Source organism: Zea mays, chromosome 2, assembly GCF_902167145.1.
Source record: "Zea mays cultivar B73 chromosome 2, Zm-B73-REFERENCE-NAM-5.0, whole genome shotgun sequence".
In the NCBI taxonomy this organism is placed as follows: Eukaryota; Viridiplantae; Streptophyta; class Magnoliopsida; order Poales; family Poaceae; genus Zea; species Zea mays.
This window is the reverse complement of record NC_050097.1, coordinates 227,178,142-227,184,604: the sequence shown is the minus strand read 5'-3', so window position 1 is coordinate 227,184,604 and position 6,463 is coordinate 227,178,142.

Here is a 6,463-nt window from a genome sequence, read left to right as displayed (position 1 = left end):
GCTATCATCACCTACCACGGCTCTGTCCTTGGGGAGAGGGTGACCAAAACTCAAGCCCGAACCATGTCATTGACCAGGGACCAGTACCTGCAGATAAAGTCATGCATGTTTGGTACCAGTACTCCATGCTTGAATTTTATTTTATCTTCTGATATGCACTTTATGTGTTTACTTTGTAGATGATTCCATATTGGTGCGCTGCACATCCTCTGTGCTGGGAGCAGATGGTGGATAGGTGGTGTTCGACTGAGTGGGACGAGGCACACAACGCTAGCCGGGAACGACGTATGATGATGCAAGGTCCCTCCCACCACCAAGGCAGCCGGAGCCTGGGCCAATATGCAGAAGCATGGGTACACCCTCTTTTTTATTTAGGTATATAGCACTGGATTAGATATTATTTCTAACTATCTCGTTGGTTTTCTTGCAGTCGGCGTCACATGGTGGCCGACCTTGCTCCACCTTCTCGGCCTATGCTATGGCCCATATGGGCAAGGCGACGTCTGACATCACCTACGACCCGGATGACGGACCCGAGGCCAACACCAACCCCGTCGTCTACAGCCGCCTTCATGACTACACCGCCATGGCGCAGGAGGTCCATGGCCCAGACTATGATCCGAGCACCAAGTCGATCGACCCCGATGTGCTCATGAGGGTCGGAGGAGGCAAGAGACATGGGCGGTATTGGATTGCCGACAAGGCAATTGACTCGTCCTCCACTCCCAATCTGTCTCAGGTGAGAGCAAGGAGCACAGGCTCGAGTCCAGCCATACGACCTCGGCACGACAGCTCACAGCAGCGCATACAGTAACTCGAGGTTAGTGCTTCTGTAACTCGTCCTTCCTTGAGTTATATACCTTCTCTTTGAGTTACTATAATGTTGGCTTGTAATATTACAGACCTAACTAGAAGAGATGGAGGCAAGGATATTGGAGGAGCGGGCGGTGACTGATCAGAGGATGACAGATATGTTCCAGTACATGCAGAGCCTTAGCGCGGCACAGGGTTTCGCTCCGCCACCTCCATTGTTCCCTGCAGTTGACCCTGCTATGTTCCATACTCCTGTGAGTATCAAAATTGTAGTTAGATGTTGGTAATGCATCTGGTATAACACATGCAATCTCTTCTCTGTGCAGGGCCAATCTGGGGCGGCATCCAACAACCCTCCTGAAGGGTTCAGCCCAACGCAACACCAGACCAACCGCCCACCTCCATGAGTGCCGAGTTATGTTTTTAGTGTTTCGAACACAAAACTTATGTTGAATACTTGTCAGAGCTTGTGAATTTGTGTTGATACTTCTGAACTACTGTTAATCATGTTTGTGTTGAGAACCTCTCAACTTATGTCCGAATTTGTGTTAATACTGTTTGTGTTGGCTATTTATGTTTGTGATGATATCTGTGATGTATATATGTGATGTATATGTGATATCTTTTATTTGTGTGGATGGAATATAAAAAACAAATAAAAAAGGACCCTACTGGTCACTTTGCCGAGTGTAACACTCGGCAAAGAACCAAGACCTGGGCACCGGTATAGGTTCTTTGCCGAGTGTAATGTCCCTGACACTCGGCAAAGAAGCACGCTTTGCCGAGTGCCACCGGGGACAATCGGCAAAGAAACTGACAGGGGGACCCTCTCTGGCGGATTCTTTACCGAGTGTCCCAGTGGCACTCGGCAAAGATGGCTTCTTTGCCGAGTGTCTGACCGACAACACTCGGCAAAGGTAACTCCTTTGTTGAGTGCCACCCGGGACACTCGCAAAGACGCCGTCTCCGTCACCTGATGCTGTAACGGCTGCTTTTCTTTGCCGAGTGCTGTCTGGCACTCGGCAAATCTCTTTGCCGAGTGCCCGAGAAAAAGTACTCGGCAAAGAAGGCTTTGCCGATGTACTGCGTGCCGAGACTTCTTTGCCGAGTGCGACACTCGGCAAAGCCTTTGCCGAGTGTTTTTAAGGTAGTGAATGTACTAGTGTGTTATTAGGGCGCGACCGGCCGGGCTACAGCCGGGCAGCACCCCCTCCTGTATCCGCCCATGTCTGTAGCTGAAGCTGGACCATGAGAAACTCGGGATCCCTCGGATATTCATCGTTGGTGCTTGCTTGTTCCCATGCCTGGTAGAAATAGAATGTAGGCTTATGGGTGCTGTGTTCTTGCATCAGCTAGGAAGCTATGACGAGGCTGAAAAGCCTTGGCTTCACGCTGCATGCAAGGGACGTGAGAGAGAAATCACGAGCAACAACGATGGTGGCTGTCTAGACTTGGGCCTAGACAACCTTGTCTCACTGTAGCATGCCATGGTTTACTTCCAATCTCGAGGCACCGGCGAGATGGAAGTGGAGGCGGCCAAGGCCGCACTGACCCATGTGCTTCAGATTCATCCCAACCTTCCCGAGTACGACATATGGGGTTGAAAGTTAGGTAGCCTCATCAGTTGTTTCTTTTTCTTTTTTTCCCTTCTTTCAAACTGTTTTCTCTTCCTAGGTAAAGAAACATTTCTAAATTGACACATGTTCAGCACCATATATCAAATCTGAGTGAGATCCGCTGGTGTTGGAACGTGCTGTAGATGACACCGACCCATCACTTCAACGAAGTGCAGCGCACTACTAATTCACACCAACGCAGCAGCCATCAGGGATGACATCCCAAATGGCGTATCAAGCATCCACTCGGCTTGCATCACCCGAACCTGATCCGGGACAATCGATCGTGGGATATGGACCCCCCTATGTATCGTGTCCCATGTCACTGTGACACCAATATGCTGTCACTACCACCAACTACACTCACATACAACCATACTTCCATATGCTTCCCGATCCTTCGAAAATTATGCCACTCCTCAACCAAGTCTATTAGCCAAAAAGTACACAGGGGCAATGACCAACCTGCATAAATTTAACTTGTGTTGCTATAGTTTTATAGTGCCTAGCCATAGCTTTCTTGCATAGTTGTAATGCCATTTGATGCCAGTCTCTTATAAATGAAATGAAAGAGGCAATTGTACCATATATTTTTTATGGCGCGTGTCACCCCAGTGCCATAGAGAACTCCTTGTGGTCATTAACTTTTTACCAGTTAAGTGCACATGCGTTACTACGGTATGTACATACCACTATGATATATCTTGTTTAAATATAATATTTGTTCAAGCATGTTTCAAATCTTTACTATGAGCAATAGAAAGTCATGAGTAACTTGCGGGGATGGTGACAAAAGGTGCCACAATGGGTGCCCGCGCCAACACCCCTCTCCATGTACCTAAAGAATATCAAATTTATCAAATTGACTCATGTATCTCAATTGATAACATGATAGTTCTACTGCACTCAATCTTGGTAGGTCTGCCTACATAGATCATCGTCATGCTTGTGCCACTAGCTGCCTATGCGGGCGTGTCACTAATATAGAGGTATACATGTCCAGATGAAACAGGCTGGTTGGGTGACATGTGGTCCAACACCGTTTTGGCTGGGCCAAGCATGGTACGGTCCGGCCCGATTTTATTTTCCCCTATTTTTCATAAAATAACTAATTTATACTTAAGTATAGAGTATAAAAACATATGTGTTATAGTAGCTAGGTTGGTGTGAATATGGGTTTAGAGCCAACAAACATGGTCAAATCTCACTTATACATAATTTTACCTTAGCTTGATATGGCTTAGTTAAGCGAGCAAGAAACACGGGTTAGTCGACCAGAGCATGACATAGTCCGGCCTGGTTTTATTTTTTCCCTATGTTTTCATAAAAATCTCTATATTATAGTTAACTATAGAGTATAAAAAACTTGTGTGTTATGGTGGCTAGGTGGGTGTGAATGTAGATTTAGAGCAAACAAACATGGTCAAATCTCACTTATACATAAGTGTACCTTATTTTGACATGGCTTAGTTAAACCACATGAAACACATGCCATGTTTGGAAGCTTTAAAACTTATGATTAGCGGCTAAAATTAGTCAAAGGTTCCAAACACCCAGTTAATAACCTAACCAATTGTTAACTAACTTACAACTAATAATTAGTTCATTAGCTGACTCAATCCAACTAATAATTTATTAGTTGACTAATTATTAGCTCTAGGGTTTCCAACACTATACGACAGTTAAGTTTTAGCGACCCTTGATCGGCTCAATTATGTAGAAAAGAAACAAATGTATAAAAGAAAAAAGAATTGTAAGAAAGAAAACGTTGGTGGCAAAGGTTTGAAACCTAAATATAACCATGTGGCACTGATGTTTTTTTGCAGTTCACTTCAGTTTTGTATCAGCCGTGTGGCACTGATGTTTTTTTGTAGTTCACTTCAGTTTTTAATACATATTAATTTAACACCGCACTACGGTAAAGAGTATACTATTAATTACTGTGATTTTTAGGATGTTCTGGACAAAGAAAGCTTATGCCTTAAAACAAGAGGATACAAGAAGCTGAAGTGCTTTTGTGAAGGCTTTTGTGTTTTGCTTGAAGCATCGATTCTTTTGTGAGTGATTTTGTAAAGTGTTGCAAATATGTGCAAAACACAATAACATATGTGGGTTTTGTGAATGATCTAGCTATGTGATTTTGTGAATGATCTAGCTGTGAATGATCTAATTGTGGTGTTTTTATGTTTATGTGATATGGATATATCATTGTGCGATAATAGTTAAATGTGTATATCTATGTGATTATATGTATAAAAATCTGTGATTTGTATTGCTAATATAATAGTTGTTGAATGATAATTAATCATATATTATTATTAATAATGATTGTAACTAGGGGCAACTTTTGGTTGGTTACTAAATTTATAATATAACAACCCACATTTGGTTTTGGTTGGTCGTTAAAAATACATTAGCAGCAACAGATGGTTGGTCGCTAAAACTTTTAGCTACGTCACTTACAAACAATCTTTATAGGTCGCTAAAGGTATTTAGTGACCAGCCGTAGATCGCTAAAGGTGGTTTTAGCAACCAACCATAAGTCGTTATAAATGAATCGTTGTGTAGTGCAAATAATAGGACTTTAACTTTCTTTTGCGTGAGTTTGAACAATACGAGTGGGTGTGTATTTTTGATGAAATTAATGTTGAACTTTAAATGCCATACAAGAAGGACCAAAGGATCATGCAGTGCACCGCATGTGGCGGCTGCCAAACAATATGGTCGCACCTGAAGTGCTACAATGCGGTGACTGGGCATTTTTTTGAACTTAAGGTACTGTAGGGAGGACCTACAATATTTTTTATTGCTTAGTCAAATAAAAAACAATTGCAGGAAAGTAAGCAAAAATTACGATACAGAGCACTGAATCCAGGTCCTAATTTTATCCCCTATCTCTGGTTTGACTCGGTGACACAATAGACTCATTTCTGTTTTGAACATTTCCCGACATTCATCCACCATGGGTGGGATCTCATTGAAAACCCAATTATTTCTGCTTTTCCAAATGCACCAGGTCATAAGGATGATAGTTTCTAGTCTCCATGGGACCTGCCATCATCTTCTAATCCTCAAAATGGTGTTGATTAAGTCAGTTGTTCTTGGCGGGGAGATTCCTATTAAGAGCCAACATCTCCTAGCAAAGCTGCATCTGAAAAAAGATGAAGGACCATCTCTTTGACTTGTAAAATACAGTTGTCACAAGTGTATGAGTCCAGTGGCATAGAGCGCTGTTTGGGGAGTGCCCGGGTATTTAGTCTGTCTTTAAGCAGAAGCCAGAAGACCTTGTGTTTAGGTTGGCATTTTGATTTCCACAACCAAGTGAAGATGGGGTGGGTCCACTGATTGCTCGTCATATGAGTATAGGCCTTCTGAGATGAGAAAAGGCTAGAGGAGCCATTGTAGAGCCATTTATCTCTCTGATCATGATGCAGAAGATTAGCCAAAAGATCATGCAAAGCTTGAAACTGCTCAAAGGCTTCAGCCGACAGAGGAGTGTGAAACATCTTATGTGAGGCTGCCATTCTTGCTTGATAGATGGTGATGTCTTTGCTGGAGGCGCAAGACCAAAGTTCTGGGTAACGTGTCGATTTGCGCATACCATCCCAATTGTCATGCCACAGAAAAGTTGTTTTTCCATCTCCGATCTCCACCCAAGCAATTTTTTTGAAAAATTCTAGAGTTTTAAGGATGTCTCTCCACCAGAAAGAGCCAACTGGTTTATCTGAAGGTAGCGAATGGCTATAGTGATTGGCCCAGATGATGTTAATCCATTGAATGTCAGCTCTGTTGTAGAATTTGTGCAGATTCTTCATAAGAAGGGCTTTGTTTTGTAGCTCTAAGTTTATCACACCCAATCCCCCCTGAACTTTGGCTTGCATACTGTTTTCCAAGCTACTTGAGGAGGCTTCTTTGCATTTATATCTGCTCCTCTCCAAAGGCAGTGTCGTCTGAGTTTGTCAATATGCTTAATCACCGTTTTTGGGAGCTTGAGGGTGCACATGTAATATGTTGGTAGTGAGAAGACTGCATTA